The 15,122-nt window shown below is 32.4% G+C and overlaps 1 protein-coding gene across 1 annotated transcript in view; it reads right to left on the bottom strand.

The window, feature by feature from the left end:
* LOC123656359 (putative polypeptide N-acetylgalactosaminyltransferase 9) overlaps positions 1-15,122 on the bottom strand; it is a 144,483-nt gene that overhangs the window by 22,218 nt on the left and 107,143 nt on the right. The window contains exon 3 of the mRNA XM_045592050.1: positions 5,708-5,735. The gene's annotated coding sequence lies outside the window, so the exon portion shown is untranslated. The remainder of the gene's footprint in view (positions 1-5,707; positions 5,736-15,122) is intronic.

Here is a 15,122-nt window from a genome sequence, read left to right on the forward strand (position 1 = left end):
TCATTAAGTAATTAATTATTCGAATAAATAAAGTAAGCACGATTTAATGACAAATAATTGTGTTTACTGGCCAACGAAGAAAAAACCGACTTCAAAGTAACACAACCTAGGTAGACGAAAAAATAGTCAAGTAAATACGTATTATCAAAGATTACCCCAAAAGTTGTACTCAGATCTCGATGAAATTTAAATGTGACCACATGATAAACATCGGCTTTCGATTAAATTAAAAATCACCCAGTAGTTTCCCTCGATTTCTCTGGGATCCCATCACCAGATCCTGGTTTCTTTATCATGGTACCACACTTAGGATATCATCTTTTCAACAAAAAAAGAATTATCAAGAATCGGTTCGTAAACGACGAAGTTATCCCCGAACATACATGATATATATATATTTTGAAATCGGGTCAAACGATCTAAATTCAATGTGGGTTTAATTTACAAACATTTACTCCATTTCTGCGCTAAATAAAAAGATACAGACAGTTTATAGCTTATAAAGTATATTTAGAATATCGGCTTTCAGAGGCATTAATGAAATTATTTCTTGAATATTGAGTGATATTTTATAAATACAGGTATATTTGATGTTACGGAAAAACATTTAGTAGCTATTTATAAAAAGGTATTCTATTTTAAGTATAATAACATAGTTTCGAGTTCACTCGTAATTGAACACACGCCTTATATGTTTAGACAAGAGAGCAATACACGATTTCTAGCAATGCTCTAAGGTCAGTCAGTAGGTATTCCTTCCTCGACTAGAAACAAGATTACTTAACACGACAAGATTTTACATTAAAAAAAAACTTGGACAATCACGGTTAAAGTAACATTTTTTCAAATCTTATTACAGGGTTTTTTTTTTTAATTTACAAATAATACTAAGTACTTTTTTCGATCTCTGCCACTCTAACAAAATATACTCGAATATAGACGAGTGACGGCATTTTGTTACCTGCCAGAAAATATTTTTTTTTTGCTTGGGAATCTCATACCCGTATATTACATATTAGGTTACCTACATTAGACTTTCAGGACGACCCTGGTAAAAGACACATTATATACATATATTTTCATAGTGTACAAACTATATCGGATTAATGCAATCTAAAAGGCATTCTTTCTAAAGAGGTTATTTATAGCATATTCTTGGACAATGTAAAACTGAAACTTTAAAGGCATCGATTTGACGATTGTGTTTGTGTTTGTGTTTTTCAGAGAGAAAAAATAATGACTGTGTGTACTCAACACAAGCGTCGGTCCAATGAAGTTTTCTTATTTGTGGAATTGGTGTGGACTGAAGGTAAGTAATTTTATGGTGAGAAAATAATATAAACAACTATTTAATATAGATTAAGTATTATGTTGTAATCTATAAGTCAGCTAAAGTTGTTAAAATGTGATAATATTTTTTAATTGTGTTTAGAGAAACAAGACTGACTCAAAGAAACAAGTTCCACACATTACAATTTTACAAATTTGATTGTATCTTTTCTGAAAATTGTTTGTAATCAAAAGTCTTAGAATGCACTCCGTGAGACTGTACGAGTATAAACTTTATAAAAAAAAAACTCGTGTAACCAGATGCTCGGTCGTACAACGGTTCACAGCGGACCGTTGAGACTCGAGATAGCCACTATGTTAAAAACATAATAACAACAGTTGTTCAACTTTTTTATATAAAACCAGCTGTGTTCGTATTTCGACGAATGAACTGTTTATTTCCTGATCTAGAATGTCTATGAAATCATTTATCTTGCAACGAAATCTGCTAATATGATCTGGAGATGCGACACAAATAATAGAAGCTACTTTTAACCGGATAAAAACTATCGATAAAATAGATTAAAAATATTTAAAATAATGTTATTTCATTACGGATAGAGTTTACCAGAATGCAGTGGCATCTGTCATCTAATAATCTTTTTCATTAAATAGATACATATTTCTAAAACTCGCCACAGCAATCGTTTACATAACGTCTGAACAAAAATTAAAAAAAAAGAAAACAAATTTTGTCATATTTATTAATTTCCGTGATAGTTGCAGGGGGACAAAACTATTTACATTTTTATTTATTTATTTGTAGAGTATACTGGCTTCGAGTGATAACTTTTAAACTTTCTTTTTTTTATATTGGTGCACTTCGATATCTCGTAACTACTTTATCGGTAAGAATAAAATATATCCAACATCCTGCCACATGTTCATACATAAATGATGTACATTTGTAACTGTCAAAACTGGAAAAAAGCATTTTCACTATGAAGACCATATTTCAGATAAGCATAAAATATGTAGTTTGGAAATATATGCACGCTACTGATAAATAAATAATTCCATAAAAGAAAATTTTCCTTATAGATTAAAAAAAAAATGAGCAAGCAACAACCTGATAATTTTTGTACACTGTCACCCGTGGGCATGTGTGCACCTGGAAAGTCCTGGTGTATTGAAGTTTTATGTTTCACTTAAAACAAAAATTTGGAAAGAAGGATTTCTTTTCTACTAGTATATTTATGGACTGCTAGGCGTTTCTATAATCTGAATAAGTCAACTTTAATGATAAAGTGTGATGTCGGAATATGACGGTTGGATTATATTGGTAGACTTAAAAAACGTTCACTATTTCTTACAAATGGTAGAAAATAATAAGGAGCAAATATCTGTTCAGATAATTAATGTCGTGAGTTAACATGTGATCGTTCTAATTCGACTTGGCTCATGTTGGGTATGGTAAAACCGGGAGAGATGACGCAGTGGGATAGATGCCTCATGTGCTAAAAACCTAACATCCCGAACTCACAAAAAAAAAATAATCGCATAAGTAGGAGTCGAAGTCACCCCGTCCCTCAGATATTCACAGATATTCGTGTGGCAAGGACGCGTTTGGATCGTGTGTGTAATTTTCTCCGTGGCGAAATTTACAAACACGTCAAAGTTTTAAAGGTTAGTATTTAAGGTTGTATAATTTTATAAATAGTAATAAATTCCGTTATATCTTTTATCACGTCTATATACTGGGTCATTGAGTCTGCATATAGTTGTAAATAGATGCTATTTTGTTTATAATTTATTTAAAAAATACGTAGGCATCTATCCCAATCACATAGGATAGTTGCCCTGATTTTTTGAGGTATAGGTTATCTATCCCTTCATTCACCTTATACAGAGTAAGTTTATATGTATAATTTTTTTTGTGTTTGTTATATTTTTTATGTATTTACGTATATTTATGTTTGGATGTTTCACTGATTCTAGCAGAACTATGCCACGAAAATATAAAAGAAAGGAAGAAATGCGAGCTCGAGTATGTTCTTGGACTATAGAAAACCTTCAGTCAGCTTTCGATGAGAAAGTATGATTGTGCAATGTGCATGTTGACACTTGATATGAATATTTTAGACCAACAATTAAGAATTTATACGTTTGTTGAATAAATGCTTGTAAAATTTAATTAAATTTATATATATATATATATATATATATATATATATATATATATATATATATATATATATATATATAGGTATATATATATCATGTTGAAACTTAAGAATTTATATTTTAGTTAAACAAAAGCTCTAAAAATTTAATTAGGTATAGTAATCTGTGTGATATAAAAATTATATTCTAATTATAACAATTAAAAGATATAAAACACAAAATTTTTTTCATTGCTATGGCCCATGTTTCTTGGAGACAATCGATGTTTTAGGAGTAGAACTAACCTAACCTAACATTTGGTTTGGGTTTTTCGTTTACACGGTTTAAAGGACATCTATCCTACTCACTATTTTCATGGTGGGGGCAACTATCCATATAGGTAGGCATCTATCCTCAAAAAAAGGGTTCACGAAAAGCTAATTTCTGCTTAATCTGCATTGGCCAGGTTGAAAAAAAATAGTCATAATTCAACATAAAGGATTGAGCTAGCTACATTAATAAAAATTATTCGTATAAAAATCATATTTTTAAAATTAGGTGGCTATTTCAAAAAGTGAGGCATCTATCCCGGTTTTACCCTATATTTAAGAAAAAAAAATCAGCTGTAATCGAGGATCCTACTCATCAATTAGTATTGCTAAATTTCGACTAGGTATTATTTCCTTTAAAAATACACGTTATTTGTATCTGGTCTTAGTTAATACGTTGGTGTAATCGGCAACAAAATTTCCATTCGATTAATATAGAAATATAACAAGAAAACTTTTCACCAATTAGATTGGTCTTTAAAATCATTATTTTATAAATATTTTAGTCAAATATCTTGAGGGTATTAGAATTTTATTCAACTACCTTGAATAAATAAATTAATTTTTATCAATTTAATTGATATATCTGAAATCTGATAACGATAATATTGTGATATTTTGATTGATGGCTAATAATAATTGGAAAAATTTCAATTAAAATTATCTAGTGATATAATGGTATCTCCACTCGGTTGTAACTTTTTGATAAGAATTAATAAAGGTGGGTAAAATCTATGTTAAAATTAAATGCTGATGTTTATATTATTTAACTGAGGTGATTATTATGTGATTATTTACACCCAGATTCATGCAGGAATCAAATTCACGCCTCAGAAAACAGAGCCACTACAAACTGCGCCAACGGGCTTATTAATTATTACCGTTAAAACATTAGTAAAATCATAGATAGTAATCATGTATGAGCTAACCTGCAGATGTTCATATAGATATATATTGGAATCACTGTAATGACAAATGTTATTCGCATTGTTACGGTATGTTTAAACCATTACTAGCATGCCAGCTGATTGACTCAAGTAAGGAAGACTCTTAATCAATGACAAAGCTCGAAACGAACGCCAACGGACATATCGCATCAAACTAAGTTTAAAACTCATAAAACTATATATCAATATGATAAAATAAACGCCGCCATCCTGTCAGAAGACCGGTAACCTTGCCCGACATCAATGTATGCCATCGTTTAAACAGACTGACATCCAAAACCAAACAATGCAGTAATCATTATTGTGAGGGAATTCATATTGTTCATACAAGGTAATAGGATGGCCAAATTGTGCCAAATTGTTAAGAATTATGCTTTGCACAGATAAAATAAATAATCTGATTTTACATTTTTAAATATCGTTCACACTTTTTATTTTAACATGATATCTATCTCCCACCTAAGATAGGACAGGTACTCTTAATACGTGTCCAGTCAAAAATGTAAAGTCGAAGTATCTTAAGAGGAGCATAATATTCAAATATAGCTAATATATTTCATAATGAAATACTAAGGTATTCGTTTAAAATCGATAAAATCTTTTCCAATCATTAAAAATATGTGACAGCGAAAGTGGTTCTAGTGGCATTACCTAATAAATAGCCGAAACGACATAGATTTATCGGGAACATCCCATTAAATTTATCTCGAAACCAAATCGTCCCCATTAGGTTCACCACTCGTTAATAACGGCCAAAGTAATGATTCCGGGCTAGTTTTGAGCACACGTCTCCGTGGCACGGGGTCAATTGATTGAAACGGCACCCGATAGCCCAACGTTACTCACAATAGCTGAATTAATGGCTGAAAGAGATGACATCGACCGGCTTTTATTGAAAATGTTTAATGGCTTCTTTTTACCGCATACTTTTTTCATTTCGTTTCCATTAGGGCCGGTAATGTGTTTTCTTACGATTTCTATTTACAAAGCGCTTCTTACCTTTCTGTTTATCTTGGCGTCACTGAATCTGTGAACAATGGAAAACATTTATAAATGGGGGCATAACAACGATTCATGCTTGTATAGGCCTTGCGCCATAAATTACACCCGAAATTATGAGGAAAATTCAAACCAAAATTATGAAAACTAAATATATTACATGACAAAAATAACTTATAAGATTTTCTTTGGGATGATATTTTAGCTTGTAACTTATCTTAATAATGCTCGTATACAATACGATCTTCGGTTAATTTAAAATATCAAATAAGAATATCAACCCTTAATAACACATGTACGTTCTATATAACCCATCCTTTTTATATTTGGAGAGTCAGTAGAGAATCATATACACGTAATTTGATAACATAAAAGGACTGAGTCCGACTTAACCCGATCGCTGCGAATCCAGCAGGCCTAGCATGCACGCCACGACAAAATTTTGTCGACCCCTTTTCTCGTATTATCTCTTTATATCTACAGTAGCTAACATGCGTGCACGCGATACTCTTCTCGTTACGTCAAGAAGAGATAATCATTAAATTTTAGTGATCTGTGATATTTATCTCTACGGAAGCTAACATGACATCGTAATTTTGTCGAATTTTGTCGTTTTAGGAAGAGAAACTTCTCGTCTTCAATATTATCGACGAGAAAGACGATAAATAAAAAATAAATAAAACCGGGTGCCTATTTTTTGTATACCATGGCGTTTCCCTATTATAATTATATAATTTCGGTATACGAAGAGCGGGAAATGCGAAAAGTCGAGTGAAGTGTGCCATATAATGACACAAAAAACGTATTTGCGCCCTGTTGCTTCTTATTCTAAATAATAATAATAATAATAATACTTTATTTTAGACCAAAGTATAAGTCCATATTGGGTTAGTACAACAAGACAAGACAACATTCAGAATAAAAAACAAAACAAAATTATGTTAAAAAAATCAATAACTAAAAATAAAATTAAATAGAATAAAAGTAAAATCAATAATCAAAAAAAAATCAAAAATTCAAAAAATTTTAAAAATAAAAAAAAAAAAAAAAAAAAAAACAAACAAACAATGCGTGATAGAATTACAATTATCTAATGTGCGACAAGATATAAAGCACAACACGAGCATATTGTTTTACATATATAATTAAATTCATTTACTTACGCCGTTTTATTTTCCATATTAGAGTTTTTTAAATTAGATATACACTTTTTATCTTAGCCAAAAGGCCGAGAACATTTTTAAATAAAACATGTGTCACTCGTTTGAAATTGGTCAATAACCTTGTAAATTCAACTTTACGACATAAGAAATAAGAATGATATTCAGTTGTGATTATGGTTGATAATGTTTCTCTACTCGACAAGGCGAAGTCTTCGGAAGAGAATTTTGTCTCTCGTAGTGCGCATGTTAGGGTAATCGAGAAAATACTCGATGTAGACATAATCTTTCTCTCTCGTCAAGAGATATCTCGTTGTATGCATGCTAGGCCGGCAGGTGACCGAAAATCATTGAATACTCAAAGGATCTCGCAAAAGCTCTTGACGTACTGAACTCGCTTAGAGGCCCGTGGTTGAATGGTTCGTCCGCGTTAAGTTCAGTAGGGCTGTGGCTATAATTTAATTTTTTTTTTCAATGTTTAAAAGTAAAAAAAAAACAGAAAAATAAATAAACCCTACGCTTCAGCCTCTAATATCCCGTATGTATATGTAATATCCTTATTATCAGAAATATTTATTATTTTTTTCACTCTATAATAGTTTATTGTTTGCAACTCACACCTTTTTTTTTATACAACACTATCAACAACAAAAACCATCTTTGCAGTGCGTCGTTTACCATTTGCTATTTCTGTATTTATTTTTTATCAGATCGCAAACAGCATATTACTTTTCTTTTTTAGTTATTTAAAATAGACTTAAAAGTTAACAAAAACAAGCAAAGTAAATTTCACCTATTATGCCAATAGTTCATACGGACTCAAACTTGAAACTTTCCTTAGTATAGATAATTTTATAGATATTTTTTTAAGTCAGACTGTGGTATATTTTTACTGTAAAATTGTATATGTTATAATGCGGTAAACAACATATACGTAAAGAAACAGTACGAGTTTTGTTATTCACCACAAAACTACTTTTTAATATATTAATACGAAAAAATACTTCGTTAAATAAAATTCGATTTAAGTAACTAATAATCGAATTCAAAATAAAACTCAGGGGCATTATTCGTTTTCAATTTACCTTGGGTTCGATTTATTGTTCGGGCGCCAACTTGTAAGTTTTCTCTTAATCGCAAATTTGGCAACCCTGTATCTCGAGGGTTCTCGACGCTCGTTACAGGGGACGCATTAGTCCGCGGTCGACCACGATTTCGCCTTCCGACCGGCGCCTCTCGAAACACTTTCAACGATATTCTATTAGCACACAGTACACAGAAAAATTGTGGTCAATTTTCGGCAACAACTAGACTCGTTTAGCGGATAATTTACAAAGCAAAAACTATGATAGTTAAAAATTCTAATTCTCATCATTTTCATTCAGGACATAGCAGGAAATATCTTGCTCGAAATTTAGGGCAGCCCTTACCTTACAGTATACCACAACTAAACAACACTGCTCTCAAATAGTGTTTTGTTCCTGTGATAAGTATGGCAGCCAGGGCTCCTGGGGCGGCAAATGTTCTTGCTATCTGATGCTCCTAATATTGCAGACGTCCATAGGCTACAGTATCTGCATACCATCAGGAGAGCTGTATGTCTTTTTGCCAACTTCTTAGTATATAATAAATAAATATAAATTTGTTTTTATAATTATCCTTCTAGCCTGATATTTTAGACTATACCCGACATCCTAGTTTCCGAGTCGACGCGCCCCGAAGCACTTAAAACCCGCGTCGTATCCGCTATATCCGCCCTTAATAAGGGACTCGACGCCTAATTGACTTAACATTGGATTAATAACGGTTTAAGGTTGAAATATGTCTACCGGAGGTCGTTTCGAAGGCCTATTTCCTGCAAATAAAAATAGATAAAGGGCGTATGTATGTTAATTGGGAAGTCAATTTAGTGCTAAGTGTCTAACGAGTGCTGTCTCGCTTCAACTTAATATTTCAACATTTAGCCGGAAATCGTCTAGTATATAAAACCAAATTAATAATATTTATATACATGCGTACGATGATAGATCACATTCGTGTAATTAGTACTACATGTAACTCACTATTTCAAAATTACTAATATAAAAACACTACAACAATATTCTAAAACGCAAATTGTAACTAAATATTTATTGTAATGAAAAATCGCTAAGTAAATGAAAAAATCGGACTCTTCACTAAAATAGAGATTTAAAAATATGAATATTATTTAGCTATATTACTTCAATATTTCTCGATACTCTAAAGTACTACTAAATAACGAACCATAATCAAATTTTAAAATCAATATAAAATATGCATCGCTTCACCCCTGGGAGATATCGTTCAATTTGTGCGCTATAAAAATTGCAAACAGAAGCGAACGAACGGATCAAACTTTTGAAAACGGTTATATTTTTTAATTGCTCGCTTATTGAATTGAATGGTCGAGATTCAAACTGAAGAAAATGAATTAAATCCCTATATAAAATGAAATACAACAAACAATTAAAGGAGAGAATCATACGATTAATTGAAAAATCTGCAATTACATAATGTATTATTTATCAAGTTTCTGACTAAACCAGTGGCGATATTTACGCTGTGACTGCTTTCTGCTACGAGGTTTGTGGGTTTGACTCACAACCCGAGTATGGGTGTAAAATATGTTTACTATATTTTACACCCATACTCAGGTGGTCACTATTTAAAAAAAAATACCTATTCGATTCGACTGTTACCAAATCAACTTGCTTGCAACCTTTGGAGCAGACTGTGTGCGTATGTTATACTCGTATATGTACATATACATTTTATTTTTTACTAGTTGTTTATTTTGACGATCTTCGTACCGCCACATTATTATTTATTTCCATAAATATATAGGTATATATAAAATATCGTTTTTATATTAAAAATCACAAAAAAGGAAATCTTCATTTGATGCAGTCGTTCGGAACTTATTAGGTTTTTACATTTCCACGATAATTGTTATATATATATTCATATATTAGCTGATCCAGCAAACGTTGTTTTGCCATATATATTATTAACCCCCTTAATATCCCCGCCCCTTGTGTCTTAGGGGTATGAAAAATAGACGTTGGCTGATGCTCAGACCTACCCGATATAAACACTAAATTTCATAAAAATCGGTCTAGCCGTTTCGTGGGAGTGTGGTAACTAACATTGTAACGCGAGAATTTCATATTATGTAAGATAATGTGTATATAATGTAATGTATTGTCGGGACGCTTTCCATTCATGATTATTAAGAGCAAGTTGTTACACATTTTGTCAATGACATCACGTAGACTAGGGCAAACTGTTAGCTATAAGTCGCGCACGTGACCTTGAGTGTTAGAGCGTCCGAGAAAAATGAGGCTCATTTCATTTAAGCACACATATCCACACATAACATCCGATCCTAAGCACGTCAATCAGATACATGTGAACGTAAAGTGTTGTGAAGGTTAGATTTGACTGACAGGTCAACGTTTAAAGTGGAAACAGTTTTTATCCGTTTTAAGTACCCATTAGGTACTTAAAACTTTAAAATATTAATAAAGTTGAATAATCGCTATCGCTCTCGCTGCAGCCTGTAATATCCCACTACTGGGCATAGGCCTCTTTCCCCATATAGGAGAAGGATCAGAGCTTAATCCACCACGCTGCTCCAATGCGGGTTGGCAGATATATAATATAGAATAATATATTTATGAGTAAAGATCGCTATCGGATGTACACGATAACAACCGGGTCCGACGGCTTAACGTGCTCTCCAAGACACGGTGGGGAGACCCACAAGGACTGCACAAACACCCAGACCAAGGCAAACATATATGGCAAACATATATATATAGGTGGATAAACGGGGTACCAGGATGCGGCAAGACAACCCGAATAGTCAGGGACTTCGATGGGGACACGGAAGTCGTGATTACGACCACAGTCGAGGCGGCTAAAGATCTAAAAGAAAAACTGGTGCACCGCTATGGCAACAAGGTCAAGCAAAGGGTACGTACTATGGCCTCCGTTCTGGTAAATGGCTTCCATGAGGGTTTAAAAATCAACCGCCTAACGGTGGACGAAGCCCTCATGAACCATTTCGGAGCCATAGTAATGGCCGCCCGACTATCGGGAGCTGAGAAGGTAGTCCTCATCGGAGACATAAACCAACTGCCGTACATCGACAGGGATAACCTGTTCGAAATGCGGTATTGTAGACCAACCCTTATAACGACTATTTCGTGCGAGTTGTCGTGCACGCATCGTAACCCCAAAGATGTCGCCTTTGCCATCAGTGAGGTTTACAAGTCCGTGTACAGCTCAAGCACAAAGATCCGATCTTTGCGAGTGGAGAGTCTCACAGGCGCGCGCATTCCTGTAGGAAGGGACCGAACCCTGTACCTGGTATTTACGCAAGAGGAGAAGAGATTGCTGACTGACCAGGGATACGGGTCCGGTGAGGGATCGCGCGTCTTAACCATTCATGAGGCGCAGGGCCAGACCTATGAGGACGTCATCGTCCTCCAGACAAATACAAGGAGGCTCAAGATCCACGACAGCGTTTCGCACGCTGTAGTCGCGGTGACTAGACACACCAACACCTGTGTCTATTACACCGACGACCGTGACGACGCAATTGGTCGCTTTGTGGCGAGGGCAGCGGAGATGACGGACAAGAAAATCCTTGAGCATAGTCTCGAGATGGCCATTCACCATAGAGATGCTGCCGTCATTGAGAATGTGCTCAAAATGTTGAAAAATGTAGAGGTGTGAAGACATTATTGTATTGTAAGTATAAATTATGCGTAGATAAAAGTGTAAAGTAAGTAATATAAATAATAAAATTGAATGTAATAGTATAGGAATAGGATAATGCAATTGTAATGATAAGGCTTTATATATTTACTTAATAAGATAGGATTAGTCATATAATATATTAATAAAAAAAAATTTAAAAAAAAAAAATTAAATTTAAATGGACAAAACGATTCCTAACCACAAAAAAAAAAGTACTTAACTACTAACAATAACATAGGTTAAGTGTACATTGTAAGTAGCAAATAAGTGTACATATATTGTAGTTAGAAAATAAGTGTACATATATTTTAGTTAGCAAATAAGTGTAAATATAATAAAAATAATTAGTATATAAGAACATAAAATAAGCAATATGTAGAATAGTCTTGGTCAGTGGACTCGCGTCGACTTTTAGAAATTTGAAATTTTAAGACTAGTTATTAAGGCTTCTAGATTCTAAGTTGCGGTGAAGTACCGATGCATGTTAAAAAAAAAAAAAATAATAACAATATATGGAATAACAAAAGCACGGGCATAATAAGCCTGTGGATATATCACATAACTAAAAAAAAAAAAAAAAAAAAAAAAACATATATGGCCAATACAAATGTTTGTCATGTGCGAGGATCAAACCCACAACCGCCAGCGCAACAGGTACAATCCACGGCTGTAACCGTTGCGCCAACGCGACGTCAGTAATATCAATAAATTATTACCAATTAATGTAATTATTATAAGAATAATGAGGTATATTATTTCATAAAGCGCACGATATCTGTTAGAAATAATTTTGATAGCCTATACGAGCTTTGAGGGTAAATTTACATTTCTATAGAAACATATAAAACCAAGGATTTTGCTCACATTTAAGCTTTTAATATCTGTAAAGCTATGGAGTAATCCCTCGGGATAATGAATTTTTACATCGTTTCCGCACCTTGATATTGCGAACTTTTGAGCTTTTGTTTCTTTATTTCAGACATAGGAGCTTAAACTTTCCAATACATAGTTTACTAAACTTCAGTTTCAGCTTTATAATAGTAAAACGAAATATCAAATAACCTGTGATTGTACCTGTGTGTGTAACCTGTGTGTGTGTGAGCATTAATAGTTATAATTAAAAATAGCGGAGATCTTCTCTTGTTTAAAGGAATTCATTGTAAACTGAGACTTGTTTGGAATTCTGCAGAGATTCTATTCTGAACAGATTTGAACCAATTTTAATAGACTTCAGTTTACTTAGTAAGTAACGTTTTGTCATTATCTCAAGGGTCTCTACTCTTGTGTCAAAGAATAAAATACGTCGCCCTATATACATTTTCTATACTGATTCGGTTTGTTTGCGATTTATTTTATTTTATTTAAAAGTGGTATACACTCTAGACCCTTCCGATTATATTTATAACATATTCCAATATGTATTTTAAACTGCACTTTCATTCAAATACTTTATAATAAGATAAAACTATATAAGTACACCGAACTGTACACGAGAAAAAATCTGTAAATTTAGACCAATAAATAATTCAAATATTTGACTTGATGACGTGTTAATTAAGTCCCAATTTGATAAAGTTAAATAATTTTTAAATAAGAAGCAACAAAAGGAAGTCAATAATCATGCATATTTTGCACTCAATTTTAAATAAAAAATAAAAACAATGAATGAACTAGAATACAATAGAGAGAATCTTGACGGTATAATTTGAAAATTTTCAACACTCATTTAAAATTTCAAATGCACAATTATATAAAGTACTATTGTAGCTAGAAGGCCGTGTTAGCTAATTAAGCTGCCTGTTCATATTCAACTATGCGGTGTAATGTTCGCAGTACCAAAAATTTGGTAGCACCTGACACGTATATTAAGAGACAACGAGCCCCTTGGCGTTAATTCTTGACGATATGACTTCCAGCTCTAGTTATATCTTATATACTAGCACTATAAGCTAAGGTAATTAAAACTTTGCATTAGTTGAAGTAACACAGTTATATTTAACGTTTTTCATTGTTAATTATGTGTAGCACTAAACCAAAAGTTACTCTACTATTATGCTGGTACTATTTTAAATTTAATGTAGTCTACAATGGTATTTTAAAAATATAACGAACAACACGACACCTTTACTGGGGGTTTATTGCTTGTATGCAAGTTCCTGACGTGACTCACGAAATTGACAAGCGCAAGATTGTGATACGGATTATAATACATTTAAAAAATAAACATTATATTTAATTTAACATAGTGTTAAACACAACAAAAGATGGGCTATATTTTTACTTAATACTAGAACAGTGATACTTTGGAGGATAATTCCATTATTGCTGTGAAGCAAACTTGTCGATTATTAATTTTATTCTAGACTTTCTAAAGTTAACTCATTATTCAGACCTTAAGGTTCTCTGACATTGAACATAGCTCTATTATTATAATATATTATATATTTACATCGTGCGTGACTAAGATATCTATTTTACAATACATAAAACCTTTCATACAGTTCATTTTATTTATAATAATAATAAAGCTTTATTTAATTTTATTTAACTGTAATTAATAATTTTCAACTATGTGTGGAATATACGTGATGCATTCTCTGTTAATCCAATTGATTTCTTTCCGAAAAAAATCAAATCCTTTGAAACAAACCCTCCCTTATTCTCCGTCAAATTTAGACAGAAAAGGTTCGAATATCTCATATCGGGCTCGATGGTTTCGTTATCTCGCCCCTTAGAGTTAATGAGCAACCGGGTATGCGACGTTGGCGCCATTTTGATAGAATACTTCGTGATTGTCCCTATTTACATAATGCGATCCATAAGGCAATTATTCATGCTTTTTACATTTTTTTTTCTATTTTTAGAAGAGTTGATAACATTTGTCTTTTATTTTTCATCTAATACCTGTGAAATATTAAAAATTTAGATGATAAAAGTGAGGTTGTTTAGAACACGAATACTACATAACATACATTGTACTACAATTATTTTTTATTAATTTAGCATTGCATAAAACCTATATAATCTAGACAAAAAAATGTTTAAAAAAATTAAATCTTAATAAACGGACATTTTACACAAGAGTAGTGTTAAATTAATATACATAATAACAAGATATTAAACATAATGGCGTACCGAATCGATAATATCTACTTGAGTGTTAGTCAAAAGCGAACAATAGGCGACGACAAACTACTTGCTTCTTTGAAAGCAACATGCTACACTGAATGATTACGTGTATGGAGTACGTGTCAAAATACAGTACCTGTATATGGATTGGGTAATTATTATAATATACTAAAAGTAATAACGGAATCATCTGAAATTTAAAAATTAATCGAATTTCATATGGAACTATATAATATGAACCTCGTCACAAGTTTATTTTTTTATTAAAACAACCAAATAAACAAATATCATTATTTAAATAATAAAAAGTAATTTAAAGATCTCTTATTTATTTATCTATT

The sequence above is a fragment of the Melitaea cinxia genome, chromosome 9 (genome assembly GCF_905220565.1).
Source record: "Melitaea cinxia chromosome 9, ilMelCinx1.1, whole genome shotgun sequence".
NCBI classification, from domain to species: Eukaryota; Metazoa; Arthropoda; class Insecta; order Lepidoptera; family Nymphalidae; genus Melitaea; species Melitaea cinxia.